At 35.1% G+C, this 25,901-nt stretch overlaps 1 long non-coding RNA gene across 1 annotated transcript; it reads right to left on the minus strand.

Moving 5' to 3' along the window:
* Positions 1-1,088: 1,088 nt before the first annotated feature.
* Positions 1,089-24,809, minus strand: LOC105146053 (uncharacterized). The gene is made up of 2 exons (XR_015547569.1): positions 21,536-24,809; positions 1,089-1,257 (listed from the first exon to the last, which is right to left on the minus strand). It is a non-coding gene; the product is annotated as an uncharacterized LOC105146053 (long non-coding RNA).
* Positions 24,810-25,901: the final 1,092 nt, after the last annotated feature.

Genomic DNA, 25,901 nt, shown 5'->3' on the forward strand with positions numbered 1-25,901 from the left:
ATCCGGCCGGAACGCACGACTTCAGGCGAGAAGAACGACCATCGGATCGGATAAAGTCACTTAGGGGCGCCGTATCACCTTTCTCTGCAAAAATACGGGAAACCCTCGTCGTCGTTGTCAGCTCGCGTCCTAATTCCCCCGCGATCATGCTAGTTAAGAGACGATGTAGTTGATAAAGTACACTGACATAAATGCACATTTGTGAGCGGATATGCCTATATATGTGTACGTATGCGTATGTATGCGCGCGCGTGAAAGATTGTCCATGCAAATGCCGCTGAAATGGATGAATTCAAGACGTTGAAATTGAACATTTGTCACGCTGACGGAATAGTGGGTAAGCGTCCGATAAATTGATTTGTCTCGATTCAACGCGTCGATTCAAGGCGATTCTCTGGTGATTTGAAATTTTCTAAAATGTTATCTCGAGCATTAGATACTCAAATGAAGATTTAAAACAACGTGATTAAATATTATGCAAGCTTTAAAAAAGCTGTATATATTATACAAAATTGAAATCTCTTTTGAATTCATTGTTTATATAATAAAATCATAATGAGAGCTTAATAAAGAGCTGCTGAGGAGAATAAAATGAGAAGCTTCAAGATTTTGTCCCCTCTTCATTAATATTTAAATAAGCAAAAAGTAAGCCGATTTTCTTGAAAGCGACAGACGAGCGAAGCGGCTAAATATTTATTGAATATGATTATTGGCGTAGCGATACAAATATTACAGATTTACGGCGCAGTAAACCGAAGCAACAATGCAAAACGTTCGTTCCAAGATTAACATAATTGTTTGATTTTCTCACAATATGATGTCGATAAAATCAATGTAACTCAATGATCTCTACCATGATCGAAGTGTGCGACCACCACCGCGTGGCAAGCATTGCGATTTGGGTATTAATTAGGCAAATAACATTGCGAGCTTCGGTATGCGCAAGTAATCCGAATAATCCCCATTACCGTGTGCGGAAATCCAATCTGCGTGTAATGACGTAGCGGCTTATAGAAAAGCGCACAATGAGAACAGAAAAAAAAAGAGACATACAGAAAGAGAAAGAGAGAGACATAGAGCAAGAGAAGTAGTATGGTAAACGATTTATTTGCATTCTACTTTTGTTTACAAAGTATTAGCTGAGAGCTTTCGTTACAACGCTCCGGCACCGTCTGACCACACTGACCACACTCACGTTTCGCGGCACGTACGTCATATCCGAGGAGCGGCATTCCATTTTGACTCGATTATACGTACCTGAAACATAGAAATCACAATATTCAGGATGTGTACGAGTTTACAGCTTTTCATTGCCGCCGCAAATAACAACACCGCGAATTACGTACGTTCGATATCGTAAAATTGTTACTGATCGTTCAAAAGAAATCTTCACAAAGGCTGAAAATTACATGGATCGTCCGATAATACTAGACGTGTGTAAATTTTACACGTGACACTGTCAGAATTCGAATAATTTTTCATTTTTCGCCATGGCAAACAACACGAGCGTTTGATATCGCGAGTGATTACAATTCATTCGTGTCGCGCTGGCGAAAATTGAAATTTTTATAGAATTTTTTATAGCGAACGTCAACATCACTACGCTGCTTATACTTTACATGGCAGCAGTCATTTAAAATTCGTTTTCGCATCATGACAAATGGCATCTTTCTACAAATTAGATCTCTCTGACATTACAAATGATACAAACCAACCGGAAATATCAAACTAACGGGAAGCGAACATTGCATTGTAGAATTTTTTTACACAAACGCCAACTCTGGTACATGTAAAATTTACTATTTGCGTAATAAGATTTCGTATGAAAAACAAACGTCATATTTTTCCGCGAAAATTTGTAACAGCAGAATTATTTAAAGTAAATGCTTGGTATTTTTGATGAAATACTGTTAATGTTGCAATTAATAATTTACATATAGAAAAGTATGCACTATTATTATAAAGCCTTTTAATTTAATTCTATGACCGCGTCGCACAATAAAAAGGGAGGGAGGAAATCAAGGAGATGGGATATTTTACAGGAAATGTATGTAAAAGTGTCGCGATTTGATGAATACACAACGGTGCTGCAAGCACTTGGAACTGCCATTATGAAGCATTCGAAAGCACCGTTTCCTTCCTATCTTTACGAGCGAATTATGCAGCGCGGTGGAACCCGACTTTTATTCTTCTGAACGATGGCGTGAAACAATGTCCCCCGTCGCATAATCTGAGGAAATAAGCTATGCAAATTGGTTCATCTTAGATTTTTACGACAATACCGAGCAAAACGGTAAAAATAGAGGCCAACTGTCGTTGTTACAAAGCTCATCGGTTGTAGTATAAAATAATATCGTCGTACTCATTAAAGGTCTTTGTACCGCTGTAACGAAATTAAAGCCAAATAGCCTTTACAAGTTTTTTTACATATCCTTTACAACGACAGAACGTAAATTGGATTTTAGTATGCAAGATGGGATTACAGACGCAAACTAGAACGCCAATTGCAAATGCTAAACCCAATTTTGTTCTTATACGCTTAAGCTAAAACAAGGTGGTGATAAAACTAAGAAACATTCAAGAATGAACTTACATTTCATATCAGAGACTAAAAATTTTAAAATAAATGGATGAAGGAAAAATTTGAAATTTGATGTGGCAAAGATTAGTTCTTACAAACTCATTAAAGTTACAAAACATTAAATTTATAGAACAGACCTGTACATAAAACGAGGAAATTGCTATTCTGCTATAATATAATAATAATCAGATTATGTACTCAAAGTGTGTATTAAATTTCAATTAAAAAATTCATTTCTCGGGAAATTCCGTCTCTCACTTCTTTCTGTAATGAAAAAGATAGGTCCTACACTTTGTTTTCTATCTCCTGAGTGAGTCGGCCTTGGTCTAACATATCTACTAAATTTGTCCGCAATTATGCCCTCCAGTAACGAATGCCGTCTGTTCCTTGTGATTGGTGTGAAAGGCGATTAAACGACAAGAGAATTCATTAGTCACGGATTATCTTGAGACACACGTGGTGTTCCACAAAATCGGTTTGGTCGCTTCCGGAAGATTTTAGGTCTCGTATGGACAGTTGAAAACAGATTACTATTTGCTACGCGGTATAGAGTCGCCATTACATACCGTAATGCCATCATCGTTGCGCCGTCGTGGTGGAACAAGATTCCTAATTAATCGATCGCTTATCACAGAAAGTGAGCCAGTCTTTCTGTGATAAGGGTATGAAAACAGATGTTTAACTTCAACTATCCGGTAGTTTTGAGGACCAGAAAATTGAAGTCTGCCAGAAATTCTATCTCGATCTAATTACTATTGAAAATTATGATTTCGAAACGTGGAAACTGAGATGAGCATATATTTTATAAAATTAGATTATGATATAATTAGTAATAACATTTCCTCCATGCGATATAATTATAACAGTTCCTCTTGTTTTTGGAAATACTATTTCTCATTAAGATTTCTATAATTGTTCAATGTATGTTATATAATTGTTGTAATGTAATTGTATATAATGAGAATATTTAGAAACTTAACTAACGAGCGATTTATAAATCATTAAGAGATCCTTCCATTTTGTTTTTAATGATATGTTAATAAATTTGCGTAATTCGAATAATTTCGGTTTTGCAATTAAAACAATAGAACGATTCCGACATTCCGTGACCATTATATTGTACAGTTCGATGTGATGGATGAAAGACATTAATGTCGGTAGAATGTTTTCGAAAAGAATCCAGATCTCCCATAGAACGGAGGCGTTCGAGAAGAACTTATCGCGGACGACGATTTATGGTAGCCAACGTGCGGATCGACTTTCGGGATGAGTCGAAGGAACGGTGAGTCGTCTCGAGCGAATCTTCGCATTGTGCTCGAGACATACCACGCTTACGATGAACGATCAAATCGATGGCTGCAGCGAAATGCACCGTGGAGGTTTACCGCAAAGACACCATACTAGATTTATATGCAACGAAGAATCCATTGCGGTACGGTATCTTCGACGTTAAATCCCACGATTTATTGCCACATCGTCTGGCGCTTGGTTTCAATTTTTAACGATTTCCGATGTCACGACTTATATCCGGTCATAACGTTTAATCTGTCTTTTCTCACGGTACGTCCCGATTTGAAAGGATCTACATCAAAAGTCATTAAAAAGATTTATATGCCGATAGTATTGACAATTAAGTCACTAAATATTAATTAAAACAATTAGTCACTATTATTAATCAGTTAGTTATTAATCAAAATCATTTCTTCATTTACATTATTATTACGGAGAATGTTCGACGCGATTTCAATGTGCTCACTTTTCTGATAATAATGAAATCGATTTTGTGATATTTTGTGATGCATAACTTTTTAACTCTAGACTGCTATCGATACGTAAATTTTACGTAGGTGTAAGCGAGATACCTATACACCTTCAGTGATTATTAGGAAGTTCAGTCTGCCGTGATTAAAAGATATGCGAGAATGATTTTGCTGAAATATTAAAAAATTTAAACTAAATACAGATCTAAAAATAATTTTGTTAGATTATCAAATATATCAAAATAATTATGGATAAAATTATAATATATAGGATTTAAACTAATTACTAGAATGTTGAAACTTTTTGTAGGATGCTCATATTTGAGTGCCATACATAATTATTTTGATGGTTTAACAAAGTTTTATTTTCAGATTTATATTTAATTAAATTTTTAAACACTTTAGTAAAATTTTTTTACCGTATAGGTATAATTGTTGTGAAATTGAGAATTGGACAATTAAAAAGGCTTCAGAATCAATCGAACGATCCCAATATATAAACTGCGATTCCGCGTGAATCATTTGGATCTTAATCTAGCAACGCTTTTAGCAGGAAATTGCGGCTGACAATTGATTTCGTAGCTCGAATACATCCGCAATTTATTGTCGATCGATCCTAAATGGTCACTAAATCGTACTAACTGATAGTAATACATATACACAAGTATGGGCATAGAAAGTATGATTTTGCTAAAGTCTAAAAATAGGTACAGATCTGAAAATAACTTTGTTGGCAAAATAATGGAAACTTAAGCATAAAGATCAATGTTATAAAAAGTTTTGACTTTCTGGTAACTACATTTTGAGCATTTAGAACTATTTTTTCTGTGGACGTATATCGCACTTTTTCGTAAGGATATTCGATAAATGTTTTCTTCGTATTGTGAAACATAATTTTCGTCAAATACATGTAGTCGTATGTATAATGAAGCTGCCGTTAATGTGAGCATTGTCGTACAAATGCATTCATTCAATAATTGAACGAGTCTAATTATCCCAATAAAGCGATCGCTGTGAACGGCGAGATTGGAATTCAAATTGTAACGGGACGCTGTATCATGGATTGGCTCACTGAAAATTACAATTTGCCATTATTTCCGCCGTGAGCAATACAGCTCCCGCGGAAATCTACCCATACAATATTCAAATAGGATGCAACTTTCGTGAAATATGAATAAGCTTCGTTGGTACAAAACTGACCGATAATAAGATTCTAGCGCGTTAAAAGGTATATTTCGGTATCTCTCTCTTTATGCATTCGTGATATCTTCAAACGGAAAAAATATTCGTCATTTTGTGTTTTTACCTTAAGTGTGCTTTTGCAGGAAAACGCTTAAAATGACCGACATAACTCGTAGTCAGAGTTTAATTGCACTTGCGTTGTACACGATGGTCGAGCAATTAGACACCTCTTACTAACAACGGTCTAAGAGGTTCGATCCAGTTCGATGTGCCCGGGATCGTACAATTCGGTCATTATATGTAACAGAGTTGCACTGTAGTAAGTTCGCCATCGGGGAATTGACAATTGATTCCATGGTACATGTGTTTCTAATCTGATCCGATGCTAGATTTCTAATCTTGATCATCGTGACGAATAAAAACACGAGATCCTTCTTCATTTATAAGAACGATTATTATATAGATTTAATTTTCCAGACTTCTAGTAACTTCGTTAATCAATAGTTGATTGATTTGACAACGAAAGAGGATTTTCCTTTATTAACTCACGTGATGGAAAAGCCATGAGTAATCACAATCGCCGGAATGGTCAAAAAGACGACACGTAATTCAATCCCGTTCCTTTGTTAAACCGCTGATCCATTTTTACGTACATATAACCTGATAGGAGGATTGATATCCATTCTAGCGACAGCACTCTACGCGACATTTTAGCGCGATGAAAGTGATATCTTTAATTAACGAGCTATGTTGTTGTATGAATTTTTGTGAATTTTTAGGCGGCAATGCGACGATAGCTTGAAATATAAAATACATGTGTAAAATACATGTGTATGTGTAAAATGATCCGAAAAGAACAACCGTATTGAAGAATGAATTTTATCGAAATACCTATAAAGTATGAACGAGTATTCAAGGATTTCAAAACAAACGGCTAGATCAAAGCTTACCATCTTCACATGTTCCGGGTCTGAGTGCTCTCACAATTTCTCAGTCCGCGATCGATCATCTCCGAGTTTGTATGAGTGTTTTGCTTGTAAGCAAATGATGTTTATCGAAAAGTTTTCTGTACATCGTCAAAGGAAGACGAGAATATTTGCAAAACTGAATTTAGGAGTCTATATATATATATATATGTGTGTGTGTGTGTGTGTGTGTGTGTGTGTGTGTGTGTGTGTGTGTGTGTGTGTGTGTGTGTGTGTGTGTGTGTGTGTGTGTGTGTGTGTATTTATATTTGTTTATAAATTTATTATTTCTGTCGAGTTTGAGAAGTGCATTTTACGTTGTACATTTTAATAGATTCCCTAGTTGGCATGATTCGGTCTTTGCCACTTGCAAAACCATGTCTCAAAATGTTCAGTGTCTTGTTGGCACACCAATCATACTCACGAAGCTTATTATTTATCTCTTTTGGACGTGTGCGAGATGTTGTTGGCATAAGGCCAACGACGTCTGAATGCGACGTGAAATTACTTAGTATATGCATCTAATATCGAGATATAATTGATACTGTAATATAGGAGTGGCGAAATGTAGCACAATATTAATACTAGAAATCAGAATTGTGATAGATATATTGTAAATATTGTTCATAGTTTTACAAGTAATAACATAGGTATAAATAATAAACTAAATAAATATTTTAGATATTATATATAATGTATATTATAAAAATATATAATAAAATATTATATAATAAATATCTATTTTATATTAGAAAATATGCAATACAATATATGTTCTTATCGAATACAATTTTGATTAAATCATGCAGAACTCACGAAAAATAACTTGGTTAGTGTGGATACAGTCGATTGCTTTTATTTGCAGTGAGATGTGATCAAAATTTAATTTAAATTCATTTCTATAGAAAATATATATCGCGATTTTTGCTGAAATTCAAAAGAATGCAATCGCGAAGGATTTAATATACTGCTACTGTTGAATATAGGGTTGATATTGCTCATATCGTTCTCAAATATAGAACAATAGAAAGGGTTTGAAGTGACAGATACTATATTTCTCTATTTTCGGATTTTAAAGTATAACGTGTTATCATTTTTCATTATATATACATTAAAAGTATTATTGAAAATAGTATTATATTGAAAAGATATTATGTATAAAGGAACGCACATATAATATTTATTCTATAAATACAATATATTCCTCTTTGAATACTATTATTATAAATTTCCTATATTTGATTACAATTAATATATTATACTGTAAAATCATTTTCAACCATGCATATGTATCATTAATGATGTGCCTTGGTGTAATGTGAATTTCACATCAATCAACATAAGAATTGCTTTTGACATTCATCCCATGTTAGAACATCGTTCTCTCAAACAGAAAGCGTGACATGCATTATCGGATTATCATTGTCATGCCCATACAGCAAACTCATTACAAGCCTTCACGATTAGCGAACATGCTTATGACATGCATGGTTTTTAGTTTGATCTATAAAAACTTATTACGTTAAACAAGTTTAATAAAATTGAAAATTGAAAGATTGACTCTCTAAATCTTGCAACAAAAAGTATATTCGACATATCAGATACAGCATAAACAAAATATATTTTATTCAAAGTTATATAAAAAATGCACGCATTTTTCGAGTTTTTTAAAACTCGCTTTTGATAATGCATAATAATCTGTGATGTTTCTGTGATTTTTAAGTTTCAAAGAATATTAAATAGGAACTTCTGTATATTTAGAGGAAAATCCAGCATCAGGTTTCGAAAGCGAATTTTCTTCCTATATAATTCAACGATATTATTACGCAAAATTATTATCGCAAATTTAGATTTAAAAAATTTTTAATTTTTATAGCATGGTAATATGTAATAATACTCATTATTTGCACGTTACTAATAAAATTAGAATGTATTAATCACGAATAAATCTGTTTAAAATATCTCGGTGTAAAGACAGATTAATAATAACAATTTTAATAGATAATTATATATGCATATAGAGTTCTATATATGCATATAAGTATTATTCTTTAAATTTTAATTTTTCAGATTTTGTTTAAATAATTTATTATCATCTCGCGGGCTTTTTGCAGCGAAAAGGGTATTAGATTGTAGACAACTATTTTTTTTCCAACGAAAAGAGAGTGGGGTCTGACGATTCCCTGACGAATGCGTAATCCGATGAACCGAGATCGATAGCTTAACCAAAGCGGCTGCTCCGATTTTGAAGATTCGATGGAAACGTAATCGCATCGAATCGACGGAGTGGAACGTCGGTGATTAAGCCGACCGGGAGAGTTGCCAGCGAGAACGATATTTTATGATTCATATCTACAGCCATATTGAACGTTTCGATGCGAATATGGATATTATACGGAACGTGCAAGATTTTTGCACCTTGATTCAAGGTTCGAGAAATACGTCATTACCGTCACACGTTCATTTCCTCCTTCGTTTGCAAATGCGATATATATAAAAAGTACGAAAAGATAATACTTAGTGGAAAGAAGATACGCGTTGTTTATAACGAGAGAGGAATATAAATGTTTATGTATATAAGAGTTACAAATTTCACGAATAAAATTTCTTAAAGTTCTACGTTACGTATATACGAGCATGCTGCTATTATATCAGCTGAAGCGTTTTCTTTGTGGAATATTGTTATCAGGAATAAATCAACGTAATTAATAAAACGTGAGATCTTTATTTTATTCTATTTATTGCGAAGATGTTGACTGAAAATTACTGCGCAATCAATTTTCTTTAATTTATTTTTACAATTATTTAAATTTATTATTATTATTGAAAAATTAGGAAGGGGTGAGAAGCAATTCTGAACTGTTCAATCAATTGGAAGAAATAGAGATTTTATTTCCGGAAAACGATTCGCTTTTCCATTTATTATCAATGTCAGACAAGATTCTCCGGTATAATGCGTAAGTATGCGGTTACAGCGAGAAAGTTAAAAGAGACATTAGACGTCCTCCATTAATAATAACAGCATTGCTATTCATACTGCCACTCCTGATAGCATTCCTTGCCAAAGCGTTGATGTATATCTTGTCAACCTCCCTTCCCTTTCTGTCGAGACCGATCACCCTTCTATTGACTCCTATTCAGGCCAACATCGCCAGGTCGCCACGCACGCAGTCCGCGGTATCTCAAGATGACGAGTGCTATGTAAGCTCTATCAATGTCTCTGCACCTGAGATTGCTTAATCTTCCGCATCAGCGTCTCTATTGGTGCGATCGAGGCTGCATTGTTCTATCTCGGTCATGTAACCGAGAGATAAATCTCTGAACGACGTCATGCCTCGATTAATAATTACGATAAATGATATGTACGTGAATCAAAAGAAGTTTCTTAAAAGACTCTATACTAATTATATGGAAAAAATGACTTCAGTCAAAGTGGCTGAAAATTTTGTCTTTTTTGATTTTTTTTTTTGGGTCTTTGGCGATTTTAAACAGCATATCATAATCTACAAAATATCTATCACAGTCAATTTGATTGAAGGCACTTTTCCCATACAGGCCGAATTCTCATATATACTGTCAGAACTGAAAATTTATCATAGATTTATTACAGAATTTATTATATCGGTCAAAATTAGATGTTATGAATACAATATGTATATATTCTTAATTTAAATTTAATTATCTCGGATGTGACTGTGCGTTCGGACATTAAACACATTCGATCTGAGACGTTAATAATAAAATATGATAAGGCGCTGAAACATTCGCGGACATTCCTATACAAAAATAATCCCCCCTATATTGATTCGGTAAAGAACTTATTACGAAAAATATTACCTCAGCTTTATCCTGTGCTCATCAATTTAGGAGAGATTATTTCATGTATACGAATGTCCAAATGTTGCGGCGTCTTATCATATTTATATTATTAATGTCTCAGATCGAATGTGTTTAATGTCTGAACGGTTCGGCACACAGTCACATCTGGGATAATTAAATTTAAATTAAGAATATATATTGTATTCATAACATCTAACTTTGACCGATTATTGGCGTTCTCTATCATATTTATATATATCATTTACACGATCATATTTATTCTTGAAAATTTATTTTTCATCTTATGTGTATACTACAGATTGTTAATATTGGTAGTATATGTATCGGAAAAAATCCTAATTAGTTCGGGATCTTTTTGTATACGAATGACAAAGTACGCACTTATTTATCATCTGTCACTGTCATCGGCGATTATATCGAATTGATAATTTTAATTAATATTTATTAATATTTCATTCTGATGTATTACATTGTTTTAATTTTATCGAGTACCCAAATTCGAATAATTTTTGATAGTTATAAAGATAGGTGAAAATGAATGTGCATCACTAGATATGTCGAAAATTGATAGCAGGTATAACAACACTGGAATAAGCGCGAACCAGTGTACAATGATATCAGACCTTGCGTCACGTACACACTCACCATCGTGTATATTTTACAAATAATAACAGCCTGTGGTTATCGTCCACTTGCATATGTCGTAATATATGCAAAGTGCGATTATGCATTGATATTGGTGATATTACTAAAATCAAAATGCTTTCACGCCACGATAATACGAAATACCATGCATGTCGCATCTGATGGCGCGCATCCCACGTAAAAAGCGCTGTCAGTTTTCTAACAATCGCATGATACAATACGTTATAAAATGCATAACAACGTGATGTAACGATCACGTACAGAAAGAACGATTTTGCTGAAGTATCTAAAAATATAGCTACACCGTTAGATATCAAAGGAGCAATGAGAGATAATCCAATTCCTAGCTTACGTTAAAAATCTTTAACATTTTGTTATTTTTAACTTCCAAGTATGTCAAAATTTAGATCAATCCATTTCTGCAGTTAGTTTCAAAACTAACCGCAGAAATGGATTGATCTAAATTAAACTACTTTCTGTGCACTTAATAAATAATAAATTAAATTTAATTCAAATTGTAATATCTTTTTTTAAATTAAATTATTTAACTCTATTTTTTAATTAAATTAATTAACGACATATTGAGCAGTGACGCGACTTATAGAAATGATTAAAAATGAATCAAATTGAGTATATTTGACATTATGAATTTAACAGTGTAAATAAAGATCTGAAAATAATTTTGTTGGATTATCAAAATAATTATAATATGTAAGACGATCAAGCTGGTTAGTAGAATATTAAAATTTTTTGCAATTCATGCTCGAGTTTCCTACATAATTATTTTGATGGCTCAACAAAATTATTTTCAGATATGTATTTAGCTAAATTTTTTCATATTTCAGCAAAATTGTTTTTTCCATCACATAAATCTGTCGTGGCAATAAGAAATAGCAATCTCGTTGAAATGTTTATTTCGAGCAGCTTACAAAGTAAACATCAAGCGTAAATAATTGCAACAGTACGCGTAGTTCGTACGATGTCAGAAATGTATATACTTACATAGATATTTGGGTAATATTACGAGTTAAATTCTACACGTTAAATTCTACACGTCGGTGGTTGAGTTGAACAACGACGGATTTGAAACAACAGATTCACGGTCCCATTAACGCGTCGCAAATATTAGCGTTGCTTCGAGCGTACTACGCTGACGTCGGTATATCGCTAAATATATTAGTAGATAATTTTTTATCAGAAACAAAGCAATGATTAATTTTACCCAATATTAATAACTCGAGGGCTGCAACGAATATTTATGCTCTCATGGCGTACGGTGGCGAGTAATTCACGCATATCGCGTTATTAAGTTCGATCATGTATACAAATCCCTGTAGGCGGAACGATATATCGACGAACTCTCCGTAATGCTGACATAACGCGCCATGTTGATGACGCAAGATTTTTGCCCGAAACATTCTGACCTCCTCTCTTTATCGATAATTGAACACTGCTCGTAATAATCGCAGCTGCAGTGCGCGGCGCGGGACTATATAATACGGGATGAAAGATAATGGAGCGCATAATTTCGCTCCAACGCATAACGTCGACGAGCTATTCTCGCTAAAGTGTCAAATCCCCGTGTCATTTGTGAAACATAAAATAATATGACGCAAGTGGCAGCCTTCAATTCGAGATAATTCGAGATAAACTGTCGCTCGATATTTCTTCCACGTGTATGAAAGCTGTTTCAATGAAAAAAATTGCCATCGGCTATATTTCGCCATGGTACGAGACCATATTATGAAATTCCATAGTACGTAATATACCTTTTCCTCGAGACTGATGATAAAAAAAATTCTTCTGTTTAATACGTCGGTATTGCAGTTGATAATCCGAAGGTTAATAACGCGGCGGTTTTCGCGGTTTGTTTGGCTCCGTATTTCGTGCACGGTGGATGGGACGGAAAATCTCCGAACAGATGGTGCGTGTATGTAAAATACCGGGCGCAAAAGCATGTACGTATATAACGGAATATTTCGACGAGAGAAACGGTCTACTGGAAAAAAGAATCCCATTACGTTTTGCTAATATGCACGATGAACGAAAATAACGCTAGACAGGTTACGAATAATTTTAAACGTCAATTCCCAAGGCAAAGATAAAAAGAGATATATTCACCACTTCTTTTGATTCACCGATGTTTATAATAATTCAATACATTTCGTTGCAAAAACGATGTTTTTATTATATAAGCTTCGCAAGAATTAATTATAGAGCTTAATCAATAATAATAAATTCATTTTTATATTTGCATATTTTATATTGTATGATAAATGTGATATTAATTAGTGAAGAAAATTTTAGATTGTAAATCGGTCGATTTATATTTTTATCTTTTTAGAAAGATTCGGATTTTGTACAGGTTTTTTTTTTATTAAAATAAAAGCGATTTTTTTATTCGAATTATTTTTAGTTGAAAAATATGACGAAGATATCACGAAGTAGTTTAATCGTATTAAAATGGCATTACGTAGGGTCGAATATTAATTGAGGTTTTAATAGGATCTTAAAGGCGATGATTTATCACGAGATGACAAGTGAGCGCTGTGCGGTAACAGATGGCGGATATTGATGACACCTTGTAGAATTTGAAACGATTTTGACTTAAGTGTTCGCGTACTCATATATAGAAAGGGCAAGGTTTATTGGCAGCGAATTGGTGTTTACACAACTGCCAAATGAAACCTGGACCGTTTGGGTTTGCACGGCAAAAACAGCAACACGATCTACTACAAAATGTCGACGATGTGTCACAATCTGTGATACCCACGTTTCCGCCGTTTTCCCAAAATTCGATATTTCACAAATACGATCTAGCAAAAACGTGAAGATATTGTGACTGACAGCAACAATATACGCTAACAGACATAAATAATTAATTGTTCGATTCGTAATAAAATATAAAAGTATCGCGGCGATACGTCTACGCTATTAATTCCTTTCTCGAGATAAAATCTATCTTACTGAGCTCATATTAAGACAAGGACAGGATGAAATATGAACGGATATGATGGTATTGTATTGCAACTTCGGGAACTTGAAAATGATGGAAAAGTCTTGGGGTTGTAATCCGCTCATAGGTATTGCAGTATCCTCTTCAAGTTTTGAAAAATATCGTAGAAAACTTACAATAGCGTCTTATATCATAAAATGAACTCATCCATTTTACTCTGATTATTTTATTAAAGTAAGAGTTGTGAAACAAAAATATGAATCGAATATGACTATTTTTGAGAGAAAAGTACGTACTTTACTGCCCCACATTTTTCCCTCTGGAAATACGCGGAATATCGTCGTGAGAACCGTCTTTACAGAGTAGCTATAAATTCCGAGTCCATGTCTGCTTGAAAGTTGGCATAAAGTGCGACGCCCGACATCGAGGCGACGATAAAACTTACCCTCGTGTCCGGTATGCTCGTTTGGATCGTTGACGATAAAACGGATCGCACCTCATGTAAAAATTACAAATATTGCTAGTGAAATAAAATTTTGTCGTGACAATATTTTAATATTGCAAATACTGCATTCTCTCTACGTGACTTCCATTAGAGTGTAAATTTTTACATGAAATTGTGAATTTTTACATGAAAAGAACGGTTTTATTGATATATCTAAAAATTTAGCTAGATAGGTTTGAAAATAATTTTATTTAATCATTAAAATAATTATATAAGACATCCAAGCTGCTAAAATGCTAAAAATTTTTGCAGCATTACTTATTATATAGCGTCTTACATAATTATTTTAACATTGCAACTACAATTACTTTCTGTACTTAGCTATAAATTTTTTAATACTTCAGTAAAATCGTTCTTTTTTCGTATAAGATAAATTCTTAAGGTTTATATTTGAAATGCCAAAAATTTTCTTTTACTTCCCATAACTATAAATTTATATCTAGGAGAATACAATATGGTAAAAATGAACTGAGAATTTCAGTTATATATAAAAATATCTATCTCGCAAAAACAATTAATAACGTAGAAATATTAAGCTCGTGAATACTATTATATCATCATCGAATCGAACAATTAATAATCATGTCTCTGTAGCGTACGTGTTACTATCAATCAATATCTATGCGCTTTTGTTAGATTGGATTCGTGAAACGTCAGAATTCATATAGATAGATCTATTATAACCCAGCAACTTTTTCAACGTTACATATTGCTCTTTGAAGTGGCAATAAGTAACATTACGATTATTTCGTTAAATATTTTTTCTCGATTCCACACTCACATTGATAATTTCTCCACACAAATATGTTTCCGTATCACAATTAAGCGATGCATTCTCCGCTGCACTTCATCCGATATTCTTCGCACAATTAATCCCGCTGTTGTTACAAATTATTAAATTTTTGTTGTATAAATACGCACACAGTACCTGGCGATACATGAATTTTTCTCATTCAGCGGAATAACATTTTATGTGTATGTAGATATGTGCGGATTGTTTGAATTCCTAAATAAACGCCAAACAGCGCGTGATATATCCATCGAACATCCGGAATGGATAGAACGAGAGTTTTCAAAGTGTTATTCGATTTCCTGGAAAAACGAGGTTCCACGTCGACGAGGATATCATTCACGCTCGGTAATAGACCAATGGATTATTTCGTGAGCAAACACAGGCTTTGGATTTAAGTTTTAACGCTCTGGCGCCCTTTGACGATTTTCCAATGGATTTTCCCATCACTGAAAATATTTTCGGAGTTTAGGTAGGATGGCGCAATATAAATCTGTAATGTTAGGATTACATTACAGACATAGAAATTTCTTAATTGATACAAATGAAGCAATTGTTCATTTATTTCTGAACATGAATAGAGTACATGACAAAATCATTCATATATCTTCGAAGTTTTCTCTAAAGATGTGTTATAATGTTATATTTCATTTATAAAGTAGCAGAAATTACATAATACTGTCGCGTTGATAGAAAAGCATCACAACTAAAAATTAACATCTTTGAGATAATAAAAGAAAAATGTCTTTATAATTGCAAAAGTAATTGATATTATATATTATCGTATATTATATATATCAATATTATCGTTATATTTCATTTCCTATGAAATGGATAAATTTTGAAAATTATAATTTAATATATTACAATTTTCGTGATCTTTACTATTTCATGGAAAATAAAATATATCACGATAATCATAAAGAGAGCGCTATCATAACTTAATAGAAATTCGGAAAAGTGAAATCTCATAACCCAAGAGCAGATTGAAATATCTGGAGTCCATGTATTTGACCCTTAAATATTGTATAGCTTCTGGATCAATGTATATACATTCCTCCCGAAGGGCGAGAACTTATGTCTCGTAAACTTCTTCCCAAGACTTATCGTCGATACGTCGCAATGTGAGGATTCAGAATTGTACCGCAAACAGCGATTTCACATATGTGAAAATGTTTGCAAAACATAAACGAAATATTTCAGTTTGCAGAATATATTCCTACTACCAATCATAAAGACACTTACGTATCGTAACGCTTAGCATCGTGAAAAATATCATAATAAATAATTCGAATGACTATAAAAGGAATAAAGCATATATTATACTTGTATCCAAATCGTATCTCTAAATAAAATAATAATTACTGTGTTCATTATAAATAATAATTTAGACAAATGTATGATTCTATAATACTAATATCGATATAATATAAAATTAAATGTAAATTAAATTTAAACATAAACTAAATGTAAACTAATGTTAATATTTACAGTAAAATATTTATTATAATATATTTACAACGAATAAAATAAAATATAGGTAATTAAATTCATTTTGCATTATTGACCTTCAATAAAATTACTACAGATTTAGTTATAATCAAATATAAAATTTGCAAAAGGAATGAAATAAAATTAATAATGATAATCATATATATTTCCATGTTTTAATCTTAATTATATAATTAATGTATATATATATATATATATATATATATATATATATTGTGCTCAAAAATTATGTCATTTTAAATTATATCCGAAGACAATCTTATAACAAAGATCCTCGCATCACCAAGAAGATTCCTTGTACGATTATAAATAAAAAAAGATCCTTTCCTTTCGACATCCCTTTGATCGAGCCCTTTTGAATGAAGACTTCCTCGTTACGGTGCAATGCCTCCGATAACTTTTATCTTCACGGCCGGGTAAGTTCTTGTTTTTAAGGGTTCACAGCAATTCTCCGTTCTCTCGTGAGCCCTTAGCCGCGGGCGAGTCGAATAAAAATTCATAGGCACCCTCATAGAGATGTTATTTTCACTCTCGTCGCACCCTTCATCTTGGAAGTGCGACGGAAACGAAGAATGTCATCCACTTGGCCTTTGCATCGACGATGTCGATAACAACAACAATAACGATGACGGGGATTATATGTATAAAATGCATACTAAAGATTTCCCTGACGGGCAACAAGTCCCATGCAAAAAAATGAATTATCACCACGTTATTGCCGTAAGCAACGCTGTAGTGAATGGGCGAGAAAAGGGTGCCTATCTTCGACGCGTTGTAATTTTTACGCCTGCATCCGCGCGCATCTACCAGCAGCCGCGTATAACAGTCGAATGGACTCGCAAAAAGCGTTTGATTAATGATCCGTACGGCGTAGAAGGTATTCAGGCTTAATCTGCCGCAACTGCGCTACAAAATTATCTGTTCGTTTCGGTGCGCGGAACAAACGACTTTCTACATTGCTGATCGCAAATTACGAAATAAAAAATTACATGGATTTCGAATATATATGTGCAAAATCGATGTAATTTATATATATTGTACATATATATGTACCTGTATATGTATATTATAAATATATATGCGAGGTGTCCCCAATTTAAATTATCAAACTTCGGGAGTAGGGAATTGATAAATTAAGGAAAAAAATTCTTTAGAGGTATACTCGTTTCTGCTTCGTTTTGGAGAAAATTGTAAAAAACAGATAAAACGTAATTTTATACTTATTTTCTACTTGCAAATTTGCTCTTAACGGATCTTGATGAATTAAAAATGAACCGATCTGTCGTAGCTTATTAAAATTCAATGTAATGACTTGCCGATTCAGCATTTTCTTGTTTGGAAATCGGCGCGCATATTCTCGCACAGCCTCCTGTGTTACCGTCACAGAAAGCATATACGAAAATCATATTAGCATATTCAACGTTAGAATGTGTACGCGGCATATTGTAGCAAGTGTAATTCACTCGATGGTTTCTGATGAGTATTACCGACGAATTTATAAGAGAAAGGTAGAAATGTAAATAAACAGAAACATTTTCACTAAAAATATTATTATTTTTAACGACGATAATGCGTCGTTTATAGAGGCAATGCGAGAGGATTGTGCGCTTTCCAGACAGAAGAGTATGTGCTGAATCGGCGAGTCATTATATTAACCAGATTAATGTTTGACTGTAACACGAGCTGTCCATATAAGATACAATACGTTGCTGCAAGAGGCCAACATTTTGAACAATTGCATTAAGCAAGTGACGACGTGAATGAATAAGTATGAGTAAATAAGTAATAATTTTGTAAATAAGTACAAAAATGAAAACTACACGAAGAGAATTTTATTTAAAAATTTATCCCGTAAATATGGTAGTTGTGGCACAATACAATATTTTGAAGATTTTTACCATGTACTTCAGTAAAATTAATGAAACTTATTTTATATTTCATTCGTAGTTTTATTAATGAATAAGAGAGATTTACATTAAAATTCTTTGAAATATTATACAATGTTGTTCCACGACTATCACATTTTCAGGATAAACTTTAAGGAAAAATTCTCTCCATGTACTTCTGTTTCCTCTTGCGATTTTTTCCAAAACAAATAAAAAATGAGTATATCTCTAAAGGACTTTTTCTCTTAGTTTATCAATTCCCTATACGCTTCCGAAGTTTGACTATCTAAATTCGCGATACTTTATACACACACACACACACACACACACACACACACACACACACACACACACACAATTTGGATGTGTATGTGAATAATTCGATATATTCCAATCATTATTGAGTTCATGATTTGTTTGACATCTATTTTGTTATTGACATTTATTTTCATTATTTAATTTCTGTAACAGATCAAATGCTTTAACGAGGACGAACACACTCACAAATTAAATTACGCTGAGATTGATGAGACGATACTAAGCAGAATGTTCTGTATACTCGGCCGTGCGTCAATTCATCGGAGAGTTTGGTCAAAGGAAAGCTCAATTCCTTTCGCAATTCCGAGTTTAAATTTCTCTTGAGACGCTACTCTGAAGCTTTTTGCCTTAGGTATCGATGCGCAACTTGAAAACAACATCGAGGCTTTATTGCTTCAAGAAAGTGCATGCTCGTCTTTCAATGCTGCCGAGGCTTGCTTTTGAGGTAAAAATCTTACGTAGCAGAAAGGCGATATCGAGATCGATTTGATGGAAACTGCTTCATCCTAACGTTGACTTATAACATCCGTTGAAAAATTCATAACGTCGATTAACGATCAGCAACGTAGAGCGTAACATAGACAACCTGATCGAAACTTTTTATGAAGCATCTATCAACGATTCAAACACACAAAAAAGTAACATGTATTCTACGAGCAGCATAAAATGGACAAGTTTATTTTACGCTGCTCGTAGAGTGCATGTTAATCTTTTAAAAAGAAAGTTTATTTTTACGTAATAACTGCTAATTTCAAACATTTTAACAAATGCTATGACTTATTTATTAATTTCTCACGATCCTATTTATCTTCTAATTAAAGAATAAATATGTTTATAGTTTTGTAAGAATTTTTAATACCTGCGTAATATTATAGTTTGTTTATTATTCCTACTTACATTTCTTCTCATTAAGGCAGCGTATTCTTTTAAACAAGTGAAAGAAAAGAAAGTTTTGTCGATACTGAAAAGAATAGACGACTTACTACACAACTAAACATTTACTTCATAATAGAAAAAATATACATGGCTTCTACATCTTAAATTATAAAAAATAAAATGTTAATTAAAATGTTTTAATATTTTTCCACGTTTCAGAAAATTCACTATACGTAATAGTAACGATAATTGATCAGTATCGAATTTTTATTATTGATAATTTAGCTTCATATATATATATGTATATATTTCTTTATCTGTTTTTTTTTCTTGTACAAGAAGAAATACAGATATGTAATATATTAATAATATATTAATTTTTATATTAAAAGTTTATTTCGGAGGCATGTTTTTCTCTCGTATAATGAATATTATGTGTATAAATGTGTAGTGCGTTGCTACATAATATATACATTACATAACAGTACATTACACAATTTATAATTTAACTTAAAATAGTTCTCTATATAATACTTTACTCACTGCTTTGAAACTCGAGATATGTGTATTTATGACATTGAGTATGGAAATTTTCGGAATATAATTAAATTGATCTGGAATTGTAGGTATGTCTCGCGGATAAAATATGGTAACAGCTTGGTCGATATAATAATGAATCGCGGGTAATGCACTGAACGCTTGAATTATGGAAAACGGTCTATTGAATTACTTTAGTACTTCATAATGTGAATTACCATAATATTTTAATAAATGTAATTACTTATTGTCTCCTCGTTTCAGTAATGAAGAGCAAATCACATCGTAAGAACTTTCAAAATACTCTTCCGCTTTTACATACCTCGTGGTATATTCGTACATACTTGTACAAACGCAATGCATATGCGTATCACACTGCTGCAGTTGCATATGGAAAATGAAATGGACTACAAAGTGCACCTTAATTTACTGTACCAAAAAGAAAGCAATCTTCTAAGTGCAGCGCGAATGCGAAACAAAGGCATCCTTAAAGCAAAAAAGAAGATTAGTAAAAGCAAAAAAAAAGTCTTAATTGCTAGTTAACACTGCTGACATCTGATAAAGATATCTAAATCTCTCTCGGTGCGCGACAAATGAATCATGGTGTTCTTTAAACGTGTCTAACGAGATAACATACGGGAATTAACTGCTGAAATAACTCATTGTCGTTGGTGTCAGCGTAAGAAACGTCGTTTTTACGTTAACCATTTTAAGCGGATAGTCATTCATTCTTATTACCTCGTGGTAGTTAAAAGATAATCAGTATATCGCGTATATAATTTTATTAACATTATCCTAAATTTCATGAACATATTGTAACACATATTTTTCCTACACACACACACGCACGCGCGCGCGCGCGCGCACACACACACACACATACATACACACACACACATGTATATATACATAAATATTTTATATACATGTATATAAAACATAAATATGTTTTATAGACATATCATATAATGTGTTATTCTCTTCTAAGGTCTAAGATTTTGATATACAAATCACAAAAATAGTAAAGTATCTGGAGAAGGAAGATTTCTTGTCTTTCTCTCTCTCTCTCTCTCTCTATATATATATATATATATCTTATTAGAAGGTTAAATCAATAATTCAATAAATACGAGCAGTGCGAGCGAACACATGAGCATAGAAACACGGATACGAATTTCTTACCGAAAAAGCTTTGAGGAAGACCAGACACTGTATGATGCCTTCCATCGTATCCCCAGTTAAACAGAAAGTTCCGTTGAGGTGTCGCCCTTTGCGGCCTATCACGGAACAGAGATTAGCCTGTACAAAGGCATTCTGCGATCGCGTGGCTGCCGTGAGAGCCGGATGGTGAGAACGGGAACTCATTAGACGCTCCAGCGAGTCCATCTCTTCTAATTTTCGATAAATTCTCGTTTCGATCTCTCTCGGGCTATCGGCCAAAAAGGGGTCATAAGAGCGTCGTGGCGTTGAGACACCGAACTTTGTAGTTGGTATCGAACATTTGTCATGGCCCTCCCCTTCTTCGTCGTTGATGAACGAATCTTGCCTCGCGTCCTCGTGCTAAATCTTCAGGCACGAGAAATCCCACTTTGGTTGATCAGAAATACACTCACAATCGGTTGAAAAGTGTTTTGATGCATGCATCGTGAATCACATTATATGGCATTAGAAAACACATCGCAGCAATTTAATTTACGATGCTTTTACTTGATGTTGTTAAATCTTTTTTATTAAATGTATAACTAAAAAAACAGTGCGAGTACCACTTCTGTTCCGGAAAGAAATTTCACTGGTAACGCAACTGTGAGCATATTTTATTTATTTGATTTATCTAACGCGCTTTTGTTAAAGGTAAATTGGACCTTTGCAGGTAACTGCAAAATATAGCGCAGTCTAATTTTCCTTGTTAACACACTTTGAGTTATATCAATCCTTCCCTCTTCTCTTCTGATCTCAACAAAGGATTTTTGCGTCAAAACATTTTGACGTTGCACCAACCATGAAGTTACTTCCTACAGAAACTTTTCGATACAACCGCAGGCGTTAAGTTTGAGTTACGGGCAGTGAACATATACAATCACGACGTATAAACGATGTTACTACTCCTCTTCGTCTCCCTTTGAACGTACCAACACGATGCGTACTATATTCGAAGGAATAATGCATCACTATTCACGACCACGTTTAACACTGATGTACACAAAAGAAACTTCACTTCTTGTTTATATGACGCAGTTTGGTGCATCGACGACGTTCGGCGTCCAACACTAAAGTTTGCATTCACAGGCACGTACTGAAGAGTTCGTCAAGCGAGTTTGCTTTTCCCTCACTTTCGTAGCGAGCTATCCACCGTGACGTCTCAATCGATATCACTTACCGGGTCTCTCAAACGCGCCTAACGACAATCTATCTCTTGCTTTTCATGTTTTGCGTCAACAGCACCGTATACAACTGCAGCGACTAGTACCGCTCGAGTGAAATTTGCCATCATCGGTTTTATACATCCGCGGACAAATCGAGTGAACGCGCATTGTCGCTCGAATCGCATAAATACGCGAGTATTGAATAAAAAAATATTGGTAATAACTCTAACAAGTCTCGTCAACAAATCGTTTTGTTTTCTATAGGCGAAACCATCCGACGGATCCTATCCATCGTGTCTATCGATTCTTTCACAATCTTGCGCACAATCTTGTTCAAAACATTTATGAATGAAGCGACACGTTCACCGATACTAATCGCGAATTGCCGTTCTTGGTCATACCACGTCTACGAACCCGTCATCTAAGAACTGATCGATCCGTTGGTCTGCGTTCCAGGTGGCGTAACAGCTGACAAATCATTATCGATCGCGTCGCTACCTCGAACCTCCGTAAACATCATGAATCTCCGAGACGAGCGTCTGTTATCACTGCGCGGAACTGTAAATCCATCTCGCATGGCCATCCATTTGCTCCGACTTGGTCCAGCGCAGTTCTATATCCGCTTGAGGTTCAGCGAAGATCCTTCGCCGTAGCCCACACAAAGCGGCTCGCTTTCCCACACTACAGATGTTAGACGACTTTAGATGGAATTATATATCCGCACCGGAATCAAACGCGCGATGATCTATTGCGGGCAACAGGCGCGGGGTCCTCCCTGAATCTTGCGAGAAATCGAATATATCTTCTGCGGAGGTAGCGTCTTCTTGGTGGTCGTTTCCGCCGGGCAATGCGTTTCTATCGCTTGCGGGGCGGTATACCGTCTGATTAAATCGCACATCTCATAGCAGAAAAAGCAGATGCCGATAATCAAGAACGTATCCATTTCTCCGCTCAATTTCCGTAAGTTTTGAAGCGTCTCGAGAGCAGTCTTGTAAAAAACGTAACACCGATCTTCCGAGGAGTAAAGGATCTCTTGTTTAAAACAGTAAAGTCTTTTTTCTCTGAATCTCTCAGTTTCTATTCTACTACTTCCTTCACACAAAAAGCTTCACGTCGTAAACGATCATGGAGGCCGTTAAATGGACTTTACACGTCTGAAGATAATGGTCTGAATGTCGGCTGCGTCGATTTTAACGTCAGTGACGTTGCATTTCTGCTCGCGGATATTCTGCTTCGTGGCTAAAAGCAGAGACAGAGGAAATGATGGAGAACGCAATACGAAGCACTAGTCCTCGATACTACTGCAACGACCGTTCAGGATAATGTCAATCACACGATTTCATCTGAATGAAAGTCGTTCGAGACGCTGGACGTTAACGCGGTCCCGCTGTAATTGACAGCCAGGTTGTTGATCAGGGGTTCAGGGATCGTGTCAATGATCCTACAGCTACTGCGGCCACGTTTATCGGCAAGCATCTCACTGGAAGCACCGTCGTTGTCCAAGCATCCCGTGTCAGCAGGATCTATCCGTGTCGCGTCGTACACGCTGGCCTCACACACGAGGTCGCTAAAGCGCGCGCTTTAGACACGATGGCTCATTGCCGTGAGCGGAAACGGTCGAGAGGGAGCCACGGCGAGGTAATCACAGAAACAAAACATGGACCATGTGAGCAAACCCGGCGGCTATTACAGCTATTGAGATACACCGAGATATTAAACGTTGAGGTCTTGACGATTGTTACGATCACTTCAACTGTACCGTTATCCTGACAATATTCGAGGATGTATACTCGATCGTTTTCTAAGAAAACGTTTCTAAGAAAACAATCACGAAAATTGATAAGCCTTTCGCACCTTTCGCATTTATTTTACGACGAATAAACGTTGAGCAAACGGAGCGACGGCGAGAACAAGTACTACCATCAGATTCTTCGCACACTTCGATCGAACCGGCACACGCGGTCGTACACTGCGTAACGCATATAACGTGGACGCAAATCACTGAAAACGAGAACAGCGGCAGCTACATCAGCGGGCTCGCAACGGGCCAGCGTATGACTACCAGATACTCTCGGCGTGAGGGTGCGCCTTTACAAGAGTGGGCGGGTGGAAACGCGAGGGATGCTGGGCGACGGCGCGGCCCGCGGCGCCACCCCCGGCCCCTTCGCGCGACTCTCGCAAAATCCACCAGCTCTCCCCCTTTGCCTCCCCCTCCCCCCTCCCCATGCGAAACCTCACCCCTTGGTCTCATCCCCCCGGCCACCCATGCTCACGAGGCGCTATTCGCCGTTTCATCCCGGCCATACTACCGACTAACTCTGTACTTCGGTCTTATTCTTCGTCATCCCAGTTCTTACGCTTTCGTTCTTTTCGTCGTTCCTCGAACTCTTGTCCGTTCTTTATCGCGTTCTTCTATCGCATTCTTTATTTCCCATGTCGTCCGTATGTGCTCCTTCATCGCGTATCTTTCGCCTCATCCCGTTGACTCGGTATAACGCCAGTGGCGATTTTTGCGCCAGGCACGGTTAGGTTGGATATTCAAGCGGATGAGTGCACTCGTGTGTTTGCGACCAGCGATCGCTTGACGATGTCTTTAATACTACGTCTTCCGGTTTCTTACGAAATGCTCTCAAAAGAATAGTTTCTCAATTGAAAACTATTGCCAAATGACAATAATAGAATTTACGGAGAAGATAGAAACATGTATGTACAGAATATTACAGAGATACAATCAAAATTAATATATGAAAATGGATCAGATAAATCCAGTATTACAATGGCTAAAGTACTGACAATTCAGTCATTAGTCATCTCGCTATTTGTTAGTCCATGAGATCGAAATTATAATCCGAGTGAAATCTTATACATGTCAGGCTTGCGAATTGCACTCCTATTACGAACGAGGTTTCGAGTTTTCGACGATCGTCTATGATTTGCGCTACTGCATCGCAATACAATGGTTCGCTTTTATTCTGAAATCTCCATTCTGTAGCTTCAGATCACTTATACTCTTTTTGTTCAATTGTCCCATTTTCCCTTATATTCTTTATTGATTTTTCTATCGCAATTCCCATAGAATTTTTTTAAACAGACGTACTTTCTTTCTTATAGAATTTTTCTATTTCCTTTCTCTTCTGCTTTTATTACTTATAGTCATTTAACCTTTTTTATTGCTATTCAGTTAT

The sequence above is a fragment of the Acromyrmex echinatior genome, chromosome 15, assembly GCF_024713525.1.
Source record: "Acromyrmex echinatior isolate Ae372 chromosome 15, ASM2471352v2, whole genome shotgun sequence".
In the NCBI taxonomy this organism is placed as follows: domain Eukaryota; kingdom Metazoa; phylum Arthropoda; class Insecta; order Hymenoptera; family Formicidae; genus Acromyrmex; species Acromyrmex echinatior.